Source organism: Urocampus carinirostris, chromosome 8 (genome assembly GCF_059441175.1).
Source record: "Urocampus carinirostris isolate Australia breed hairy pipefish chromosome 8, RoL_Ucar_1.0, whole genome shotgun sequence".
Taxonomy (NCBI): Eukaryota; Metazoa; Chordata; class Actinopteri; order Syngnathiformes; family Syngnathidae; genus Urocampus; species Urocampus carinirostris.
The window spans coordinates 20,764,716-20,786,645 of NC_142356.1; the positions used below are offsets into that span (position 1 = coordinate 20,764,716).

At 43.3% G+C, this 21,930-nt stretch overlaps 2 long non-coding RNA genes across 3 annotated transcripts; one reads left to right on the top strand and one right to left on the bottom strand.

The window, feature by feature from the left end:
- Positions 1-476: 476 nt before the first annotated feature.
- On the bottom strand, positions 477-11,392 carry LOC148361200 (uncharacterized). Its single transcript, XR_015851208.1, has 3 exons — positions 11,258-11,392; positions 8,125-8,176; positions 477-660 (listed from the first exon to the last, which is right to left on the bottom strand). It is a non-coding gene; the product is annotated as an uncharacterized LOC148361200 (long non-coding RNA).
- LOC148361201 (uncharacterized) lies at positions 11,001-19,301 on the top strand. 2 transcript variants are annotated; one of them, XR_015851207.1, is made up of 4 exons: positions 11,001-11,082; positions 14,553-14,688; positions 16,444-16,552; positions 18,923-19,301. It is a non-coding gene; the product is annotated as an uncharacterized LOC148361201 (long non-coding RNA). The 2 variants fall into 2 exon arrangements; XR_015851206.1 differs by lacking the exon at positions 11,001-11,082 and adding an exon at positions 11,136-11,262.
- Positions 19,302-21,930: the final 2,629 nt, after the last annotated feature.

The window sequence follows — 21,930 nt, forward strand, 5'->3', positions numbered from 1 at the left end:
AAATCGTTGGCAGCGGGAAAACAGGTCTATGGCCGTGACGGAGGAGCAAGGGTAGTAACAAGTCCAGAAAAGAGGTCGGCAACAGGTATCAGGTAGGAAACAGGGAAAAACAGGTCGATGGCCGGGACAGAGGAGCAAGGCAGGACCGGGTCCAGAAACAGGTCGGCCACAGGTAACAGGCAGGAGAAAACAGGGCAGGAGAATGTCGGATCGTACAGAGCTTGCCTAGCTGAAAGCATAGGTTCGCAGACGGTCTGACAGCTTCCTCTTGGAAGACGGGGGTTTAAAAAGAGTCAGGGAGCCAATCAGCGACTAGGGCTGTTGGCGCCATCGGGGCAGTTGCAGGTGCCCCGAATCAGCAATCATGACATAAGTGTTACTATTGTCACACGCCGCTGCCCGTCAGTGCAGCGGTCCGACTCATCTCTGATAAGCGGGATGATTCTTTACACCGAAAAACAACGGCGACCAGATAATGAAGATGCTGCATCTGAGTCAGATTAGGGAGGGTTCACCTGCTACTGGTAACCATGAAAACAAATACTATCTGTTTCATGCGGAGGAGCAAACCCCTACCCCACAAATCAGCCTGGAGAGGGACGGGTGCCGCCAGACTATACTTGCCCAAGACACACCAGAGGAAGTAGTGCTCCGACAACCCTGGAAGTTAAGAGAAACATGACCGTGAAGAAGTTAAAAGCTAGGTACATATTTAAACCTCTGTAATTAAAATATCCTAATAAGGATTTGTGTTTTCGACTTAAGTGGGGAGATTCTGAAACAAGTGCGGATACTTGCCAGTTGAGGTAGAATATTGTCTATAAGTATCGTTTTATTGTGAAAAGACCAACCGGACGTAGAAAAGATGTTAAGGTTTGTTAACTCTGTTTGGATTAGCGCTAAATTGAATTAAACGTGTATTGAGTTGCTCCACATCTTTTCGCGTAAAACTTTAAACCCAACAACGCAACAGTAGTTAGGTTTAGGAAGAGACAAAGTACTGTTAATGTTATATCTGGCTCTTCGCAGGAAAAACAAATATCTGGCCTGACAAGTTATGTTAAGTTACCTGTTTATCTAAAAGAAGGTCACTAAGAAATACAGCCAAGTTTATTTATTATTCATTCTTAAATGACTTTGTGTTTCCGATCACCTACCATTTACGAAATGTTTAGAACAGACGCACATACGGATAGGATCTGGTTGTTAGGTTTGCTCTACTAAGCTTCGATAACCATGTTTGTTGCCTCCTTGTCAATAATTTGTTACTTTTGGCGCCCTGAGAAGTAACTATAGCAGGGAGACGAAAATACGACATCTTCCACCTTCCACTTTCATTTGAACAACCAATAGTGTTGTGTATGTAGTCGGGTTGCAGTCGGATTCAGAGACAGGCACGGACGGTACAGTCATAGAGTGTTTACTCAACTTCTTCTTCGGTAGTTCTCTAGCACAAGTACAAGGCTGCGCATAAGTATACAGTGACACCGCAGGAAGGGGAGTGTATTACACGACACCACATATTCCCTTTTTGTTAGCATAGGACACAACAGTAGCATTAATCTAAAATACGCAATAACTCTTCGGTAAGTATGAGCTTGTAGAAAACATACATTTCAATATTCATTACCAGATTAGAGGTAAATATTTATCAGAGGTAAGCAATAACGTAAGGAACTATACTGTCAATATCGGTAAGCAAAAGTGTGTAAACCTTGTAAACTTAAGCAGACTGTATGAAGATCACATCATAAACAAACATGACAATTTTTTAACAATGAACATTCATCATGTCTTTTTTTTTTTTTTTTTTTACATCATCACATCTTTTCTGTATTTTTTTTTTTTTTTTTTAAGTCACATAATCTTGAAGCCATGCAGGAGCATGTCGTATTCTCGGTGCACTAGGAGAGGGATGTGTTGAGGGCACAGTTTCAGTTTCGGGTGGCTCAGCAACTTGGTCGCTTGGCAGGAGGCAAGCATCATTATCAGGAGGCTGTGGCGCTGAAACAGCAGCACAGGTGGAAGAATGGGCAAGGTGGAAAGCATTCCACACCTTTCCATCAGACAGCAGATAAGTGGCTGGACCCTTTTGAGCTACCACTGTCAGTGGCTTGGTGAACCTTGAGTGTCCTTTCGCAATGATTCCAGGTTTGCGGATGCGAACCGCAGAGCCAATCTGGAAGCTGGGTGATTTTGCACCGCGACGTTTGTCGGTGTATCGTTTGGACTTCCGTTGTTTGTTTTGTATGTTTTGTAGCATGTTGCCTTTGTCAGCAGTGGGACGCATGGAGTGAAGACCTGTGATGTGAAGCTTTGTATTCAGTGGTCTACCATGCAACAGTTCAGCGGGGGATACTGAAGTCACAGCATGTGGTGTGGCTCTGTAAGTCTGTAAAAACTCAGTGAAGAAGGCTTTCAGTGGTTTACCTTCGATGTTGGCTGTTTGTAGACAGTCCTTGAAGACTCTGTTGAAACGCTCAATTTCACCGTTGGCTTGGGGGTAGTACACAGAGCTGCGACGGTGTGTGATGTTCCTGTCACTAAGGAATGCTTCAAACTCGGTCGACACGAACTGAGGGCCATTGTCAGTAACAATTTCCTGTGGATTACCTTCTCTGCTAAACACAATGGAAAGAAAAGTCATAACAGAGGCAGAAGTAACATTTGAGCAGAAGGCAATCTCAGGCCATCGGCTGTAATAGTCAATGAGGGTGATGGCGAAGCGGCAATCAGCAGGCGCAGAGTGAATAGGACCAACAATGTCCACAGCAACTTTTTCCCAGGCAGCAGTTGGGGTAGGCACAGGCTGTAATGGTGCAGTACGCGTGGTTGCGGTTTTGTCATGCTGCAAGCAGGTGGTGCATGATTTGATGGCGAGCTCAACGTGAGAATCCATTCCAGGCCACCAGTACAAGTCTCTCAGTCTTTGTTTTGTGCGAACTATCCCTTGGTGTGTAGCATGAGCAAGTTGGATCATTTTTCCCTGTAGCTGTTGTGGTATCACAACACGATGAGTGCCACGCACAATGACACTGTTCTGCAAGGCAAGCTCATTTTGCACACGGAAGTATGGCACGATGAGGGGGTCAAGGCCTTTTGCAGTACGAGGCCATCCCTTCTGCATGTACTGTCGCACCTTCTGTAGCACTGGACATTCCTCACATGCACTGGAGAGCTCATCAGCAGTGACTGCAGCAAAATCAGGAGACACAGCAGCCACCATCTCCAACTCCATCTCCTCGTGGTCGTCTGTGATGGGTAGAGGCAAACGTGACAAGCAATCTGCAGTAACATTCTCATGTCCCGGTTTGTATTCGATTGTGTAGTTAAAACACAGCAGTCGGGCAGACCAGCGAGCTACCCTCATACCTGCACGTCCAAGGCCTTTGGATGTGAGTAGAGTGGTCAAAGGGCTATGATCAGTCCGTAAAGTGAAGTGATGGCCCCAGAGGTAAGTACGCCACTTTTCAGTCGCCCAGACGCATGCCAAAGCCTCTTTTTCGACTGTTGAGTAATTTCGCTCGCATGCAGTCAGCGTCCTGGAAGCAAATGCAATGGTCTGCTCTATGTCACCTTTCATTTGTGTCAACGCAGCACCGATGCCATAGTCTGATGCATCTGTTGTCACGACAGTTGGCAGGGAAGGGTCGAACAAGGCGAGTGCAGAGCTAGTAGCGATAATCTCCTTCACTTTGGAAAAGTTTGCTTGCACCTCTTCAGACCAGTGAAATGTAGCAGACTGTCTGAGTAGAGCACGGAGGGGTTCCACAAGCATGGCGTAGTTGGGGATGAACTTTGAGTACCACGCAGTCAGGCCTAGGAAAGATCGCAGAGATTGAGCGTCGTGTGGAGGTGGAGCTTCAACCACAGCCCGTACATGGCCAGGATCTGGATGTATACCAGAGGCAGAGATGAGATGCCCAAGGAAGGACAACTCTGTTTTCCTGAAGTGGCATTTTGCAGCATTGAGCTTCAGCCCACTCTCCTGTAAACGTTTGAGGACATCGTTCAATCTGGCGTCATGTATTTCAGGCGTCTCCCCACTAACAATGATGTCGTCCAAATAGCACTGTACACCCTTTTGACCAGCCAGGATCTGAGACATCATGCGTTGAAAGGCACTGGGTGCTGATGCCAGGCCGAAAGGCACTCGTGTGAAACGAAACAGTCCATCTTGTGTTATAAACGCTGTAAGATCTCTGCTGCTTGGATGTAGCTGCACTTGGTGGTATGCATTTTGTAGGTCAATCGTGGAAAACATTGTAGCGCCACGGAGCTCAGTGAACACTTCCTCAATGTGTGGCAGCGGATGACTGTCGATCACCACAGCCTTGTTTGGTTCACGTAAGTCCACACACACACGAAGGCCACCTGTTTTCTTGCTCACGACCACCAGAGGCGACACCCAGGCAGACGCGTCGACTCTCTCGATGATGCCATCATTTTCCAGTTTTTCCAGCTCCTCCGACACCTTGTCACGCACGGCATATGGGAGTCTGCGTAGCTTTTGCTGGACTGGAGGGACGTCTGCACGCACTTTAACTTTGTGTATAAAACCTGTAGCAACGCCTAGAGCATTTGTAGTGTTGACAGTGTAACTCATCTCCGATGCGGCAGGTGTTGCAATCTGCCCATCTTGTATGTGGAGGCGAAGTGCAGTGAACAGGTCCATTCCCAGTAGTGGAGTACCGTCAGGAACTATGTAGAAGTCAGTATGTGCACTCTGGTTGCAGTATGTAGCAGTAAGTTGAAGACAGCCCAACACTGGAATTGGCTTCTTCATGTAGGTCACCAGACGCACAGTAGGCTTTGAGAGAGGCAAGTGCATGAATGACTGTCTGTAAATTCTCTCTGGCAGAATTGAAACTGCTGAACCAGTGTCCACAAGCAGGTCAGTAGTAATTGACTGTTCATCATTCGCATGGAGAGCAACTGTACACGTAAGGCGCTTTGGGACTGCAGCTGTAGGGGCTACATGACACACAGTAAGTTCTGGGACAGTAACTTCTCTTACTGATCGAGTAGGAATTGCGCTGCGGCACACTTTACTAAAATGTCCAATTTTCCCACATTGGTTGCATTTTGCATTTTTAGCAGGGCATTTGGGGTCATTTGCTAGATGAGAGTTGGATCCACAACGGTAGCAGGTTTTGTGTTGATTCCTTTTATCTCTCGAGCGCTGTGTATGTGTACTGCTCTGATTCCTTTTATCTCTTTGTTGCACAAACTTCACAGGAGTGTCGGACACGTGCACATGAGTAATAGCATTAGCTTCTGAAATAGCAGATTCGACTTGTGTAGCAATAGCGATCGCTTTGTCAAGCTTTAAGTCCGTTTCCAGCAGCAAGCGCTCTCTGATTCTCGAAGAGGACATCTTCTCAATGAATTGATCCCTGATCATATCATCAGCAAACGTGCCAAAGTCACAGTTAGCAATTAATTCCCTCAATGCGGCAATGAACTGAGCAGTGGTCTCGCCCGGTCTCTGAGCACGCTGACGGAACTTGGTACGCTGAGCAACGACATTAATCTTCGGTACAAAGAAAATTTCTAGCGCATCACAGGCGGATTTGTAAGAAGTGCCAGTGTCAGGAAGGGAAAGAAAAATTCTCTGCCCTTCTGTGCCTAAACAGTGCAGCAGTAGTGCGCGCTTTCGTTTGTCCGGCATTTCGTTAGCAGTCAATGCTAGCAGGTAATTTTCGAACATCTGAATCCACGTGGAGTACAACATCGTAGGCTCACCCGGGGTTTCAAGCAAAGCAGGGGGTTGTGAAATTCCGATCCAAGTCATCCTCGTCGCCAATATGTTGTGTATGTAGTCGGGTTGCAGTCGGATTCAGAGACAGGCACGGACGGTACAGTCATAGAGTGTTTACTCAACTTCTTCTTCGGTAGTTCTCTAGCACAAGTACAAGGCTGCGCATAAGTATACAGTGACACCGCAGGAAGGGGAGTGTATTACACGACACCACAAATAGCATAACAGTGACGACCCATGATAACATCAAACCACATCTGTTGGATCCATCCAATATGGCTGACTGTCTACATATGGGTATGCGCACGAAAACGCAACACATTGACCATCCCCTTGATAACTTCTAAGCCTGACCTATCACAGATAATCAACAAAAACAATATTGACTTCAAGTGCCCATCATTCACATTTCCATCATCAATATGACTTTGTCCTGTCTGTACAGTCATTCACCATTTCTCGCTCTCCTTCGACTGCTTGCTAGAAGAGAGAAAGTGCCAGTGAGCGAGAGAGGTGTCACATTCAGTGGAACAGCTTAATTCTGATGTCAATGAATTAATTAGATGTGTTAATGAGCTAGCGGCAGCTCAACCAAATTAAATTAATACCGTAATGGCCTCAGACAGCGAGAATTAGCTCACCCATTTCAGTAAACGCTTTCTGGAGTGTGTTTGCGCACACACACATACTCACACTCAAACAACATCCATCCCCGAGAGCAAATCAGCATCCAGATGTAATAAGTGACTAATTAGAGAAGCTCTCACTGGCTGGTCCTTCACATCCTGAATCCTTCAATATCATTTTGGGATTGGAATTTGTGAATTAATATCTGAATTCCAGATCCGCTGGGTCGCGTTGGGATGGAGAGATAGCCAAATGTCAAATAACCTCCATCTATCCCTCCATTATCTGCACTGCTTATCCTCAGTAGGGTTGCAGGGTGCTGGAGCCCATCCCAGCTATCTTCGGGCAGTGGGAGGGGACACCCTGAACTGGTCGCCAGCCAGTCGCAGGGCACACAGCGACAGACAACTCACTCGCTCGACCACGTCTTGCTCTCCCAGTACCGGTTACTGACCATTTTTCCGCCCCTGACATAGCAATCGCTCGCTACGGAAGATCCACAATCCAAGTACGAGAGCGACATTCTTCCCGCGCCCAGCGAACACTGAATCGTGGGCGCAGCCCTTCCTCTCTCGTTCAATAAAACTTGTGGTAAACGTCACGCAAGTGGGTTCTGTTTTCGTTCTGGTCCTGACAAAAGCTCAAACATCTCAACGTCAAAAAGTCGAATAATTTGCAATTACAACCAAAAGTCAAAAACATTGGAATTCCATCCTACAACTAGAAATGTTGTCCATAAATAAAACAAATTTTACCAGGAATTTGAGCCCAAATTTGAATGTACGTCTGAAAACAGGGGATATAGTAGGAGAGGAGATCATTTCTTCCTCATCCCATGAGGCTCTTTAACTCCACCCGGGGGAGTAAAAGCCCACATTAAACCACACCCCCACATTGCATATTACCCTATTTTTATTACAGTGTGTATTTGTAGCATTATTTAAATACTCTATATCAACACGTTACATTGGATATTTATGTATTATATTCCTTTTCTTTTTACTTTATTATTGTTTTATTTTGAAATGAAATGAAATGATCTGCATTTATATAGCACTTTTCAAGTCAATGACTTCCCAGAGCGCTTTACAATGTGCTCCACATTTCCCAATAGCGGCCTTGTATTGCAGCCGTGTAAGACGCTAACCTGCTTATTGGGGGTATTAGGGGTTCAGTGTCTTAGCCAAGGACACTTCGACATGTAACACAGACGAGTCGGGATTCGAACTGGGATCCCTTGATCCCAAGACGAGCGCTCTACCTCCTACTGCCGCCCCCAATTTTCAACACAAGGATACTGCTGGAAGTGTGAATTTCCCTACGGGGATGAATAAAGTATCTATTCTATTCTATCTATCTATCTATCTGAGTATCTACCATAGCTGTGGCCTGTGCAGCGCTTCGATACTCGCTGTGATTAAGGGCTATTCAAATCAATGTAAGTTGATGTTTATTTAGTTAAATATATCATTACACTAGTGAGTCCACGACTACTTTTTTGTGCTACTCGCTCAAGTATGTATTGGGGCTCACGCGTGTGGAAGAGTACATAGACTCTGCAGGGATGGAGGTTCTCACACAAACACCATCTGTCAACAACAGGCTCACCTGCTAGCAAACATTTAGCTCCGAACCCCTCTCACCTGCTTTGCCTTTAACTCTCACACACAAATAATTCAGCAATGTCAAAGCAGAGGATAACGTAATTTCCCACTTAGTCAACTTGACAATGTCACCTGCATTGCAGCCTTGCAGATCTCCAAAGGATTCTTGCAGTTTTTATGGGCCCTGTGGAAAAAGGAACACATTTGACACTCACAAATAAAGAAAACATACGCAGGCGGGCGCGCAAAAGAAACAAAACAGTTGACACCTCGCAGGAACATGAAAATTACTGAGCAGGAGAAATCATGGAGGGTAGGGAAGAAGGCGAGAACGGGAGGAGATGGGGACTATTACCAGAGGTGTGTGACTAAATTAACTTCTCATCATCACTAATTAGCCTCTTGTTCCTTTTTCTCCCTCCAGGTGAAACCACGGAATACATGCGCGTAACACGAATGAAAGCGTGATTGTGAAGAGGAAGAAGAGATCGAGTGCTACATGTTCTGTTTTCCTCTCCAAGATACAATGTGATATGATATTTATACATATCCAGGGTTGGGTAGGGTTACTTTAAATTGATTACTTTTTGAATTACTTTTGGATTACTCCAATACCAAATATGCTAATAAAAGACAAAAGAAAGTAAATATGAATAAAATGACTAAATTTTGTGCAGGCTCGGGGAGTAACGGAATACATGGAACGGCAAAAATGATGTTGGCAAGCTGTTTGGATTTATTTTCATTTTGTTTCTGTCGCATTCTATGTTAGTTTTGCCAGAGATCAAAGCCAGGAGAGAAAGCTTACCACGTGTTGTGAGTCATAATTTTATTCATATTTAGTTTATTTTGTCTTTTATTAGCATATTTGGTATTGGAGTAATCCAAAAGTGATTGAAAGTAATCCAGTTAAAGTAACCCAACCCAACCCTGTACATATCTAATATTTATTTAATATATATCTAATATAAATCTGATTGCTGGGAAATATCTGTTCGAAATGTCCTTCGCTTTTTGGGCGGCTCCATTCTCAAGTAGACGAAGTAATGCAGCAATGATCCAAGACTCACATTAGGCGATCATGCTTACTGAGCGCAAATCACGACGCGAGTCGATCACTTGAGCGCTAAGAACGGGGCCTCGTTTACCTTAGGTCACGTGACATGAGGAAAAAACGAGACGGACCTTGATACAGGTTCTATTTAACCACGCCCCCTTTGTCTTGGGCATGACTTGCAAGTCCAGATCCATTTGTAACATAACTAAAGATTTCCCCATGCTGGGTTTTTTTACAGCCACGATTGATGCTTGCTGGATGTTTGACCCCTCGCCTGCCTCTTGGACCACGACTTCTGCCTCTGGTGTTGTACATACTGTTGCCTCAATACCTTACTCTTCTGTTCAAAATAAAGACCACTGCACTAATCGGTTTTATGCATTGTGCTTCTGAACCCCTTGAATGGGACGTTGACATCCAGACTGACAAGCATCTCCTGGCTAGCCTACTGGACATAGTCTTTGTGGACAAAGAGCAGAAAAGGGTGTCAATAATAGATGGGGCCATCCCACAAGAACATTTATGAGTGCAAGGGCGGAGGGGGAAGATCACATCAAGCAAAGTACAACTCTCGTCCCTGTCTACAAAATACAATTAAATTTCTTCAGGAAAAGGTTGAGCAGCATGAGCAATATTACCCCAAGGATGATGAGGCTACCGTCAGTGGGACAGAGTTCTATTCAACTGTGGGACCCCTTTAATGTTCAACTTTCTTCATTTAATAATGTAATATATTTACAACCAGCAGTCTTTGTATAATGATGGTAAGACATCTCAAAGTTTGCATTTGTGAATTCCTACAAATATTGTATGTATCTCATTATGTCATGATTATGGATGTGATTCACCAGTGCCCGCTCATTTGGCGCCAACCGCCGCGGATTCTGATTGGCTCCCTGTCCCTACTTAAACCCAGTCCTGTCTATCGCCTGTTGTCAGTCCGTCTGCGAACCTCTGTGTATACAAGGCAAGCCTTTTTCGACCCTGACTCCCACCTGTCCCGTTTTTGCTCCCGTTTGTCTCCGGCTACGACCTATTTTGATCCCGACCATGTTTGCTCTCCCGTCCTGGCTTACGACCCATTTTTGTTCCCGACTACGTCTACTCTCCCGTCCTGGCTCACGGCTCATTTCCGACCCGACCACCCCTTGCTTGCCCAGTCCCGGCTACCAACCAGTTTTTCCGTCCCTGACACCGCCATCGCTTGCTACGGAAGATCCACTTCCGCGTTCGGATCACAATCCAAGTAAAAGAGCGACTTGCTTCCCGCATCCAGTGAACACCGGATTGTGGGCACAGCCTTCCATCTTTCTTTCAATAAAATTTGTAGTAAACGTTACGCAATTGGGTCCTGTTTCCGTTCTGGTCCTGACACATTAATGCCCAGAAATATTCCGTCAATAAAACTGCTCATCCTTTTCCAGCTTTCAATATAGAAACCAACGTCCTTGCTACTCGGAACAAAGAAATATGCGGAAGAAAAAGACACTTTACAAAATATCTTAAGCTAGTCAGCGCAAAATATAGTTTTGTTAGTTTTTCACCGTAATTCTTTTCTGTGTGGCCATTTCGTTTTTTCAGCAATCCCGTTTGCATTTTCGTTTTTTTTTTTTTTTCGTGGGATGGGGGGGATTTATTTTGTATGGAGATATATATTTTTTTTTTTTAACAGTACAACTAGTACCACTGTAAACACGGAATCGCCCCTATGATATCAGTTTGAAACGATTGCACGTTAGCTTCGATTTATTTTCCGAAGTGCTAATCCCGCATCATAATCAGATTATTCAAATAGATGTTAATTAGAGCCGTTTCCTCTAAAAGCTGCTATTATGAAAAGGATAAAATTTTAAAAAATGCCATGAAACGTTACAAAAGAAGCAAGGCTCATTCCTATTTGTTGTCGTCTGTGTTGTTTTTCTTCACCCTTTGTTTTCTGCCGGTGTGACGAAGATATCATTTGCGCGGGAACAATGGCAGTCGGTGAAAAACGTGAAATAATACATATTCATGGTTCTTGAGATCCAACAAAGGTAGCTTTGCATCATTTTTATCCTCCCCGTTCCCAATCCCTCGTCCTTAATTATCCACCCCCCTCTTTAATTCTTTGTCCCACGCGGCACCTCCCGAACAAGGCGATGTTGTTTTCCGCTAATCTCGTTTTTTGTTTAGTTGTTTTCCCCACGTTCGACGTCAACTGCTGTTTACCTGAGGTAAGCGCAAACGAGCTGTGAATAAACGGGCCCCGCACAGCACAAAAGCGAGATTCGTCGTCACCTGGAACAATTCTAATTACAATAACGGTATACGCTAATCCTCCTAAACGGGAGCGAGACGCCAAATCAGTTTGATGGCGCTCGCTCTAAACTGGGTTTCTCCGGTTCGCGTGCTAATCTTCAATAGCGAAACGCTAATCTTTCCTGGTTGCTTGCCTTCCGTCCGGGTCTGACGCGAGCAAACGCAAAGTTGCCGAAGTTTCGGCTCTTTTTTACAAGCGGCTCACGCCGAATTACATGCTAGCATCCGTCTTGGTGTTTAAGCGTTTACGGTAAATAACACATTCCGCCGCTTGGAGCTTGTGAAACATTCAAATCTCGTGTCGAACAAAAGGATTGACGGAGGCCGGCTTCTCGGGAGGAACCTTGTTGAGGAGGGCTTCAAACTTCTTCGATGTTTATTTATGAGGACAAAGTCACACGGCGTAGCAAAATGTTTTAAGTTTATGAGCCGATTTATTAAACAGTTTTATGTAGGGCAAAGGTCACTCAAGGAGACATTTTATCAGCGAGGAAACTGACGACAGAAATAAAATGGAACACTTCAGGGACATAAAGAATACAGAGACAGATAAAAAAAAATGTTAGCATACTCACCAGCACTGCCCTTTTATGCGTTAGACTACTGCTTTTTACCTTTTGTAAACACCTACCGATTTTTATCCTCAGAAGGGTCGCGGTGGTGCTGGAGCCATCTCCGGGCAGTGGGCAGGGGACACCCTGAACTGGTTGCCGGCAAATCACAGGGCACACAGGGACAGACAATTCGCTTGCTAATTCACACTTAGGGACAATTTGGACCGGCCAATTCACCTGAAATGCATGTTTTTGGAATGTGGGAGGAAACCGGAGTGCCCTGAGGAAACCCACGGGGAGAACATGCAAACTCCACACAGGAAGTTTGATCTCATGACCTTAGATCTGTGCCGCACACGCGCTAACCACTGCGCCGCTGTGCTACCCGTGTTGCAAACTTAACACCTTAAAATTGACTGGGTGCTTGTGGTGTATCCTTTAAACACACGGATCGTACAGACGCCATTTCCTGTGGTGTGTCTTGGGCGAGTACATCCCAATGGTGGCGATCCCTCTCTAGCCCATAAAGACTAAATCAACATTAAAACATTTTGAACAAAGGATGATTTCCAAGCCAATTAACATGCCTCCCAAAAACCAAAATAAAAAGCACTTCCGTCCGAGACAATAATAAAAATAATGAGTTAACCTTGTCTCCCGTTCGGTTCTAATGACTCAAAAGTAGCGCTCTGATTCGCTGGCTCTCTTCAATTAGCGTTGCGCTAATTAAAGAGCATCATCATCATAATCATCAGGTTCTCGTCAGTAATTAAACGCCCGAGTGTGATTACTTACCTCGGCGGGGCTCCTGATGATTTTTCCGCCCTCTGGTCCTTTATACGAGCGTGTATGCGTGCATGCGTATGCGCGGATATATAAAATTTTGTGATGCCAGAGGACAGGAACAGATTCTCCCTTTCACAGTACCGTATTTTCCGCACTATAAGGCGCACCTAAAAGCCTTTCTTTTTTTTCAAAAGCTGACCATGCGCCTTATAATACAGTGCGCCTTGTATATGGATCAATATTAAGTCGCAAGGTGTCGCAACGAAGGCAAGCAGCCGCCGACTAGATTTTCCCCCGAAGGCGAAGTAGTCCGCGGTGTATGCTGGGATTTATATACCGGCGTTTCATTTCCTAACCAATGTGTCAATCATCATTGGAATCAGACACTATTGGCTAAAGTTATTCGGAGGTAAAAGGGGGCGGATCCTTTTTATAGTTTACAGGCTCGCAGAGGCTAAAGGGGCGAAACAAAGCCTGCAATTGGCCGAAAAAGATGAAAGTGAATAGCAAGTTGGGTTGCACTACGGCATAGAGAAAACCATTTTTTTACTATTCTGTATTTGTAAATATTCTACTCTCCTGGATTTACTACACTCACGGTTGTAAGAAGACCATGGTTGCGTATCATTATTGAACGTGGGAACTTAGGTGAGCTATGCGGCTTTATATTTTCCCGGTATCTTGTTTTAGAACAGTCTTGATGTTTCTGTGATGAGTCTATTTTTAAACTAAATTCAATTCAAAGTGTTTATTGTCATATGCACAGTAAAGAACCCTGTTTCCCCGCACAATAAAATTCTTACTTTGCTGTCCACACAGTTGCCAGCAAAAAATAATGAATGATAATGAATGAATAATAATAAATAAGCCGATTATAATAATAAATAAAATGGAAACTAAGAAATGTTTGGCATTTCTTGAATCCCAAGACTTTAACCTTCCGAATGATATTTGGAACGATGCATTTGAGTGACATCGTACAGACACTGTTTCCGTCTGAGACACGTATTTGCTTCTTTGCAAGCTTTCGGAATGTTAAGGGGGTAATAAGTTTGACTGAACTATCTGACTCTTTTGTCGACATTCCCATTGTAGCGCCTTATAATCCGGTGCACCTTATGTATGGAAAATATAGGACCAAAAACTGTTTTTGAGGGGTGCGCCCTATAACCCGGTGCGCCTTATAGTGCGGAAAATACGGTACATACAAAATGCAGCAATGAACGCTGCATATGCAAAAATGACAGAATGTGTGTGTGCCCGAAGCAAACGGGGAGGCGTGTTCACTGGCTGATGAAGTGTCTGGAGGATGTTAATTGCCTATCAAGAGAGCTTTGCCTATTATTATTTGTGTGCGCGTGTCAGAGGCCGTTGCGTGCTCGTCTGGCTAATTAGCAATCACGAGACGGCTCCGGCGCATGTTGGCGTGTGATGAAGTGCGTTTACTGCTGGGGGACTTGCGAGAAACCGGGACGGGGTAAGACACGATAAACAACAACCACGGAAAAACAAGTCTGTGTCGTACAGTAGCGGTCAGCAACCACCGGGTCGGTCGGAAAGAAAGAGGATGAATCGTAGTGTTTGGGCCAGGGGTGTGAAACAGGCGGCCCGCGGGCCGGATCAGGCCCGCTAAGGGATTGAATCCGGCCCGCGAGACAACGCTGAGGGAAGTGCAAGAGAAAAACAAGGTGCAGGTTGAAATATGTCCACTTGATGTTGCCGAAGCCAGGTGCCTCTTACAAACGCTGTACTTATATTTGTTTCTCTCTTTCTCTCTCTTTCTCACTCTCCCTCACTATCTCTCTCTCTCTCTCTCTTCCTCCCATTTCTCTCCCTCTCTTTTTGTCGTGATTACCTAACTGGAGCCACCTGAGGTAATCAGCTGGTGTGCTGGAACGCGATTTCCTGATTGGTGGAAGCTTTCTACATAAGCTGTCAGCGTCCAGAGATGGACGTTCGAGTGTACTCCTCGTTTCCCTGAGTGAGCCTCCAACATTCAAGGTACCACGATCCCTTTGTGTATTCCAAGTCTGATTCTCGTTGCCTGACCCTTGTCTGTTAAAAGTTTACGATCTACTCTTCCGTCCCGGCCACCGACTTACCTGCTACGTTACTCGTCACGCGTTTTCACCACGGAGTTGCCATATCGTCCAAAGAGGCTTTCGGCTACCAAGAGACGACGTCCCAAGCCTGCTCCACCGAACCTTGTCCAAATAAATCCTTTAACTGACGCTATTGGATCCGAGTGCTTGTTCTGGTCCATGACACTTTTGTTCTCTCTGTTTTTCATTTTCTCTTTCTTTGTTCCTCTTTGTCAATTTCTCTGTGTCTTTTTACCTTGTTTTGCTCTCTTCCTTTTCTCTCTTTTTATGTCTTTCTCTCTTGCTTTCCCATTTACTCTTTCTCCCTTTCTCCCCTTCTTTTTTCTCCTTCGCTCTTTCTCTTTGGATATCTTTATTTCTTTCTTTCTTTTCCCCTCTCTCACTATTTCTCTTATCTCTTATGCTTCTCACATTTGCTCTCTCTCTCTCGTTCTCTCTTTTCTCTCTCTCTCTCTTTCTCCCTTTCTCTCTTTCTTTGTCCCACCCTCTCGTTTTTTCTCTCCCCCTCTTTCTCTTCTTTTTTCTCTCTCTTTCTCTATTTCTAATCTAGTAGTCCGGCCCCAGAGTGAATGTGTGTTCTATTGTGTGGCCCCTGAGTTAAAATGAGTTTGTCACCCCTGGTTTAGGCAATGGTTAATCAAGGCGACACATACTACTTATCACATTTCCTTAACATTGGATGTAGGGGCAAAGATTGGATGAGAGCAAAGATGATGACAAACGAAAGGCATTCGATTTAATCTCAGCGTTACACTTTTTATACTCACTGTACAACGTTGTCTTGCCGTTTTTTTTCTTGAAAGTACACATGATGGGTCAATCGTTGTACAACTCTGTTTTGGCTGAACTCAATCCCATGATGCCCCATTACAACGTTCTGCAACATGGAACTGAAATGTTTAGAGTGTGTTTTTGTTGTATTTTTGTAGTATTTCAGAAGCCGTTTCTTTTGCAGTATTTCTGTATTGGTTTTGTAAAATTACCGTAAATGTATTTTTGTAGTATTACTGTAGATGTATTTCTCTGGTATTATTTATGTTTTATATAGTTTTTGAAGTATTTCTGTAATATTTTATTGTTTTCCTTTTCAGAAAGAAAGCAAAGTAATATATTTGGTACCTGTTTTCAAGCACTAAATTGGATTTTAGTTTTGTAGTATTTTTTGCAGTATTTCTGAGGTTTTTTTTATTTCAGCACTATTTTTGTAGTATTATTGTAAATTTATTTTTGTAGTCTTTCAGAGCATTTTTGTAGTATTTGAGTAGTAGTATTTCTGTATTATATTAGTATTACTGCAGTGGTATTTTTCTAGTTTTGCTGTACTATGTTTGTATCATTACTTTATATGGATTTTTGTAGTATTTTTATAGTATTTTGTATCATAATTATGTAGTAGTATTACTGTTGTGCTTTTTTTGTAATATTCCTGTAGTGTTTGATTGCTTTTCAGAAAGAAAACAAAAAAATATAGTAGGTCCCTGTTTTCAAGCACTCAATTTGATACTTAGTTTTGAAGTAATTTTGATGTAGTGAACACACAAAATGGATACAAAACTCGCACCCAAAAAACGTTTAAAATGTTTTTATTAGTAGCACTTTATTTACAACTACATATAGCAGGGCACAGATAACTCACTCTCTCATTCTCACCCAGGGATACTTTGGACCGGCAAATTAACCCGACCGGAAACCCACGCAGGCACGGGGAGAACATGCAAACTCCACACAGGGAGGTTGCGACTTCAACCTTCAACCTCTGCACGGTGGGGCTGCGCACTAACCACCCAGTCGCCGTGCTGCCCAGATATTGTATAATCAGGACTCAATGTAGGAAGTGACATATTTTAAGATTTCGATATTGCAACAAACTCAGTCAAAGCTGTAAAAACGGGCTTTACCTCCAAAGTTAAACGCAGCTTTAATGCTTTAATTTAAGATTAACAGCAGCCTTAAAGCCCTAAGACTTGGGTTTTAGCTTTAAATTTTGAGTTAAAGTTAGTCGGAGTGTCAGGATTGGAGGATTTTATATATTTTTGACTATGAGGGATTTTTTTACAATCAAATACAAATTACATTTAAATGCAAAAGATATTCACTGGCTGAGCTGTGGGGCAGGTCATTGCGACCAGGTGGAGAATGATGTTTACAGAAAACAGCAGGAACTGGGACAAGGGCTGACGCAGGAGGAGCCTCTGTGACGCAGGAAGGCAGGCAAAGTTTGGAGAAGTTGTTCTGATAAGCTCTGCTGATATGAGTTTTTTAAACATCGCGAAGCCCTTCGGCAAGGAGGTAGTGAAGCTGGCACCTGGCGCGCCCATGGGAGGAGTCGGCACGCCCATGGGAGGAGCCGGCACCCCAGCTTGTGAAAATACGTGGGAAGATCGGAAGAAGATCGAAGATCGGGGGAGAACGAGAGAGAGGCTGGTCGAAGAGCGACACTAATTCGGCTCATTCGACTAATTCGATGGAATTCACTTAGTTTATTATTCAAGAAAATAAATCGGCTCCCGTGTGGATATGCCGGTCTCTTGTTCATTTTTCCATTAAGAAACGAGCATGCATTGTTAGGCGAATGTAAGTTGTGTTTGGTTAATGGAGTCAGATAACTAATTCGAACAATTCGGTAAACGATACATTTTTTTAATAGTTTAATTCCTAACAGGATGAACACCATTTATCCAAAACACGATCTGCTCCAACTTTAACCCTTAGCGCAAATGCTACATGTCGCTATATGCTGTTGTTTCATTTGCTAATTGATGCTTTCTTTAGTTTTTGGAGGACCATTGTATTAGCGTAGAATTTTGTGTGTATAAGAGCATATTTTTTTTTCATAAATGTGGATATTCCCAACAGTGTAGTTAACTTCTAGCAGTCCAAGATGCTAATTAAGACAAATCCAGACATCTCCTGAGCCCCATCCTGTTTTCCTGCTCTCCTAATATGCAAACAAGGGGGAGCCCCATCTGACTGAGCGTAATATATTATATTTAATAACCCGTGTTGCAATATTGAAATGTGTCACTGCATATATATAGTCCAGATTGTGTGATTTCTTCATTTCACCTGATTCATAACTGCTTAATTGAATTATTCATAATTAATTTCATCATTTATTCAGTGGCAATTGTAAGGCTTCTCCATTGTTTGAGTTTTGTTTTATTTTATAGATGAATGAGACCTGGGCTCGCCATATCAGTTCCACTTATAAGCGGTTTGAACAAAGACACTTTCTTCCAGTGGAAAATTCCACTCTCTGTTTCGTTTTCCTAAGGTCAACCGAGTATAAAATAAATAGTCGGGAATTTTGAATGCGCCCTCGTGAATCCTAAATTAGTGTTAGGAGTAAGGCATTACTTTCTCGATAACCAGTAATGTAATGAGGTACTGTTACATTTCGTAACTCAACCCGTATCGCAGCAAACAGAGCGCAGATGATGACAAATGAAAAGGCATTAGATTTGATCTCTTCGTTACACTCCTTTTAATCACAGTACCACGTTGGGCCACCTTTTTTATCTTGAAGGCACATGTGATTGGTCAATCGTTGTACAACATTGTTTTGGCTGAACTCATTCCAATAATGCTCCATTACAACATGACACTGTGATGTGTAGAGAGTGTTATTGTGGTATTACTTTTTGTAGTATTTTTGTAGTAGGATGTTTGTAGTATTTCTGAAGAAGGTTTTTTAGTGTTTCTGTATTATTTTTGTACAATTACTGTAAATGTATCTTTGTAGTATTATTTTTGATGTATTTTGTAATATTTCTGTAGTATTACTTGTGTTCTATAAGTCTACATTACTGATATTAATCACCTGTGCCTGCTCATTTGACGCCAACCACCACAGGTTCTAATTGGCTCCCAGTCACTATTTGAGCCCAGTTCTGTCAGTCCCCTGTTGTCAGTCCATCTGCAACCCTCAGTGTATACTAGGCAAGCCTTTTTCGACCCTGATTCCCATCAGTCCCGTTTTTGCTCCCGTCTGTCTCCGGCTACAACCTGTTTTGATCCTGACCACGTCTGCTCTCCCGTCCCAACTCGTGACCTCTTTTTGTCCCCAACTACTTCTACTCTCCCGTTCTGGCTTCCGATTCGTTTCTGACCCCGACCATGCCTTGCTCTTCCAGTCCCGGCTACCGACCAGTTTTTCCGTCCCTGACACCCCCATCGCTCGCTACGGAAGATCCACTTCCGTGTTCGGATCACAATCCGAGTGTGAGAGCGACCTGCTTCCCACGTCCAGCGAACACCGGATCGTGGACGCAGACCCTCCTCTTTCCTTCAATAAAACTTGTGGTAAACGTCACACAATTAGGTCCTGTTTCTGTTCTGGTCCTGACACTATATTATTACTGTGGTAGTATTTTTGTAGTATCTCTGTAATTGTTGTTGTTGTTTTTATAGAAAGAAACCAAAAGTAATATATTTGGAACCTTGTTTCAGGCAACAAATTTGATTTTAGTTTTGTAGTACATTTTGCAGTATTTCTGTAGAAGGTTTTTTTTGTATTTCAGTACTATTTTTGTAGCATTACTGTACATTTATTTTTGTAATCTTTAGAAGTAGTATTTCAGTAGTAGTATTTATGTATTATAGTATTATTGTAGTGATATTTGCACATTAAAAAAATACTCTAGGTTCCTGTTTTCATTCACTCGATTTGATATTTAATTTTATCGTAATTTTGCATTATTTTTGTAGTAGACACACAACATTGATACAAAACTTGCACCCAAAAAATAAAACATAATTTATCACTAGCGTTTTATTGACGATTATATATTATATATATGTTGTTATACTACCATTTTTTTGGGTGTGTCACCAGTAGCAAATGGTAGGCAACAAAATCAACATAGAAAACGTGAGTACATAATTTACAGTGAAAGAGTTCTGAATTTTGGTATTTTTATTCATAAAACTATTATTGCAATATACCATTCCCGGAAAATCTAAGAAAATATCTTTTCATTGCCCAAAAATGGAGAAACAAAATTTCGAGGGGGTTTGAGGACAAAATACAAAATGGATATGGAGTGTCTCGGCTGTCTCACTTTGCACAAGCCAAGAAATATGAAGGGTTCAATGCTTTGGTTTGTTTCATTTCTAAATATTATGATATGTGGCTGTTTTTAAGGTGCAATAGGGGGTTGGCTTCAATTTAAGTATTTACAATATTGTAATTTGTAACTACCGGTAGATATACTTTTTGGTGTTGCTAATCTAGGGGGTAACACAAATAATTTTTAGGTAACTGGTAACGAATTAGTGCAGCACAGCAGCGCAGTGCTTAGCGCATGTGCGCCACAGTTTTGAGGTCATGAGATCGAACCCCTTTTGTGGAGTTTGCATGTTCTCCCCGTGCTGGCGTGGGTTTCCTCCCAAATTCCAAAAACATGCATTTCAGGTTGTCCCTTGGTGCGAATGAGCAAGCTAATACATTAATTGCTCGGTTATCGCGGTTAATGGGGACCAAAACCACCCGCGAAAAGTGAAAATCCGCGAAGTAAGTAGCGACGTCCCTTCAAAAATGCTTAAAAATAAAAAAATAATAATAATTTTTTTTTTATTATTATTTTATTTCATTATTATTTTTTTTTAGACCTGCAAAGCTCTGAACCCGCACACGTGGAACCACGAAGTAGCGACGCCCCTTCAAAAATGCTTTAAAAAAAAAAAAAATTATTCTATTTTACTATTATTATTTTTTAGACCCGCGAAGCTCTGAACCCGCGAACGTGGAACCGCGAAGTAGCGAGGTCCTACTGTAGTCTTTCTCTGTGTGCCCTGCAACTGGCTGGTAACCAGTTCAGGGTGTCCCCTGCCCACGGCCCGAAGACGGCTGGGATGGACTCCAGCACCCCCGCGACCCTACTGAGGATAAGCAGTGCAGATAATGGATGGATGGATGGTAACGAATTACGATTTTTCAGTAACGCTGTCCTACATCCATTGTCTTGCAGCACGCTTGTGCCCGGAATATTCTGTAATAAAACTTCAAATACATTTCTTATCTCAGCTTTAACATTCACCGTCTTGCAACCCAGATATAACGCTAAGACGGGAAGGAAGGAAAGCCCTTTCCTTTTTCAACGATGTAGCACATAATCAATGAGCGGAATTGAGACATGCCAAAAAGCAAACAGTCCGGCTGCTTTGGTGTGGGCCGCAAATAACACGTCTCTGCTGGATGCATGTTAATTGAATGCATTCGCACACGCGTGTGTTCATAAAGTGCGTAAGAAGGTTTCATCGTGCCGGGAAAACGCGCACAAACACGGGCACGCGCAACCGCACGCAGGTACACTCAGCAGGTGAGTAGAGCTGAGTTGACACTTTGTCAGCACTGTGTAATTTGACATAATGAATGCAAGCATCGTTACTGCTGTTAATTGGCCGGACTAATTATACTCAGAGGATGTCATTAGAGGGAAACTGAAGCCAAATGTGTGTGCATGTGCGAGTGTGTGAAAGGTTGGGGCAGAAGGTGGGAGGAAAAAAGAGAAAAAGGATGAGTGGAGGGGCAGGTGGTAGCCATGGTAGAGCAGGACGCAAAAGATGGCGGATATCTTCAGTAATTCTCTTTACAGTGAAGGATTTTATACATTTGACTATAAAGGATTTTATACGATCGAATACAAATTACATTTAATGCAAAAGAAATTCACTGGCTGGGCTGTGGTGCGATGTCAGGGCACCCTGGTAAAAGATGTTGTTTACAGGAACGGCGGGAACGGGACATAAGGCTGATAAGATAATCAGCACATCCAGACGCAGAAAGGCCCTGATGACGTAGAAATGCTTGGTGGTTTTTTTTGAGTATTCCAGACATCGCGACGATCTTCGACGAGATGGTGAAGCCCAAGGGGTGGCTTCCTTAGCACGCCCATGGGAGGAGTCGGCACGCAAATGTGCGGGGAGAATATGGCCAATAAGAGAGAGCTAAAGGACTTCAGAGGAGGGCTTCCCAGAGACTCCAACGACACAAATTCGGCCGTTTTCGATGGAGTACACTTAAATTAAATTCAATTGTTAATGAAAATAAATCTGCTCCCGTGTGAAAATGTCGGCTTTCTTGTTCATCTTTTCCCTCAAGAAACGAGCGCGCATAAATTGTTGGGTGAATGTAGGTTGT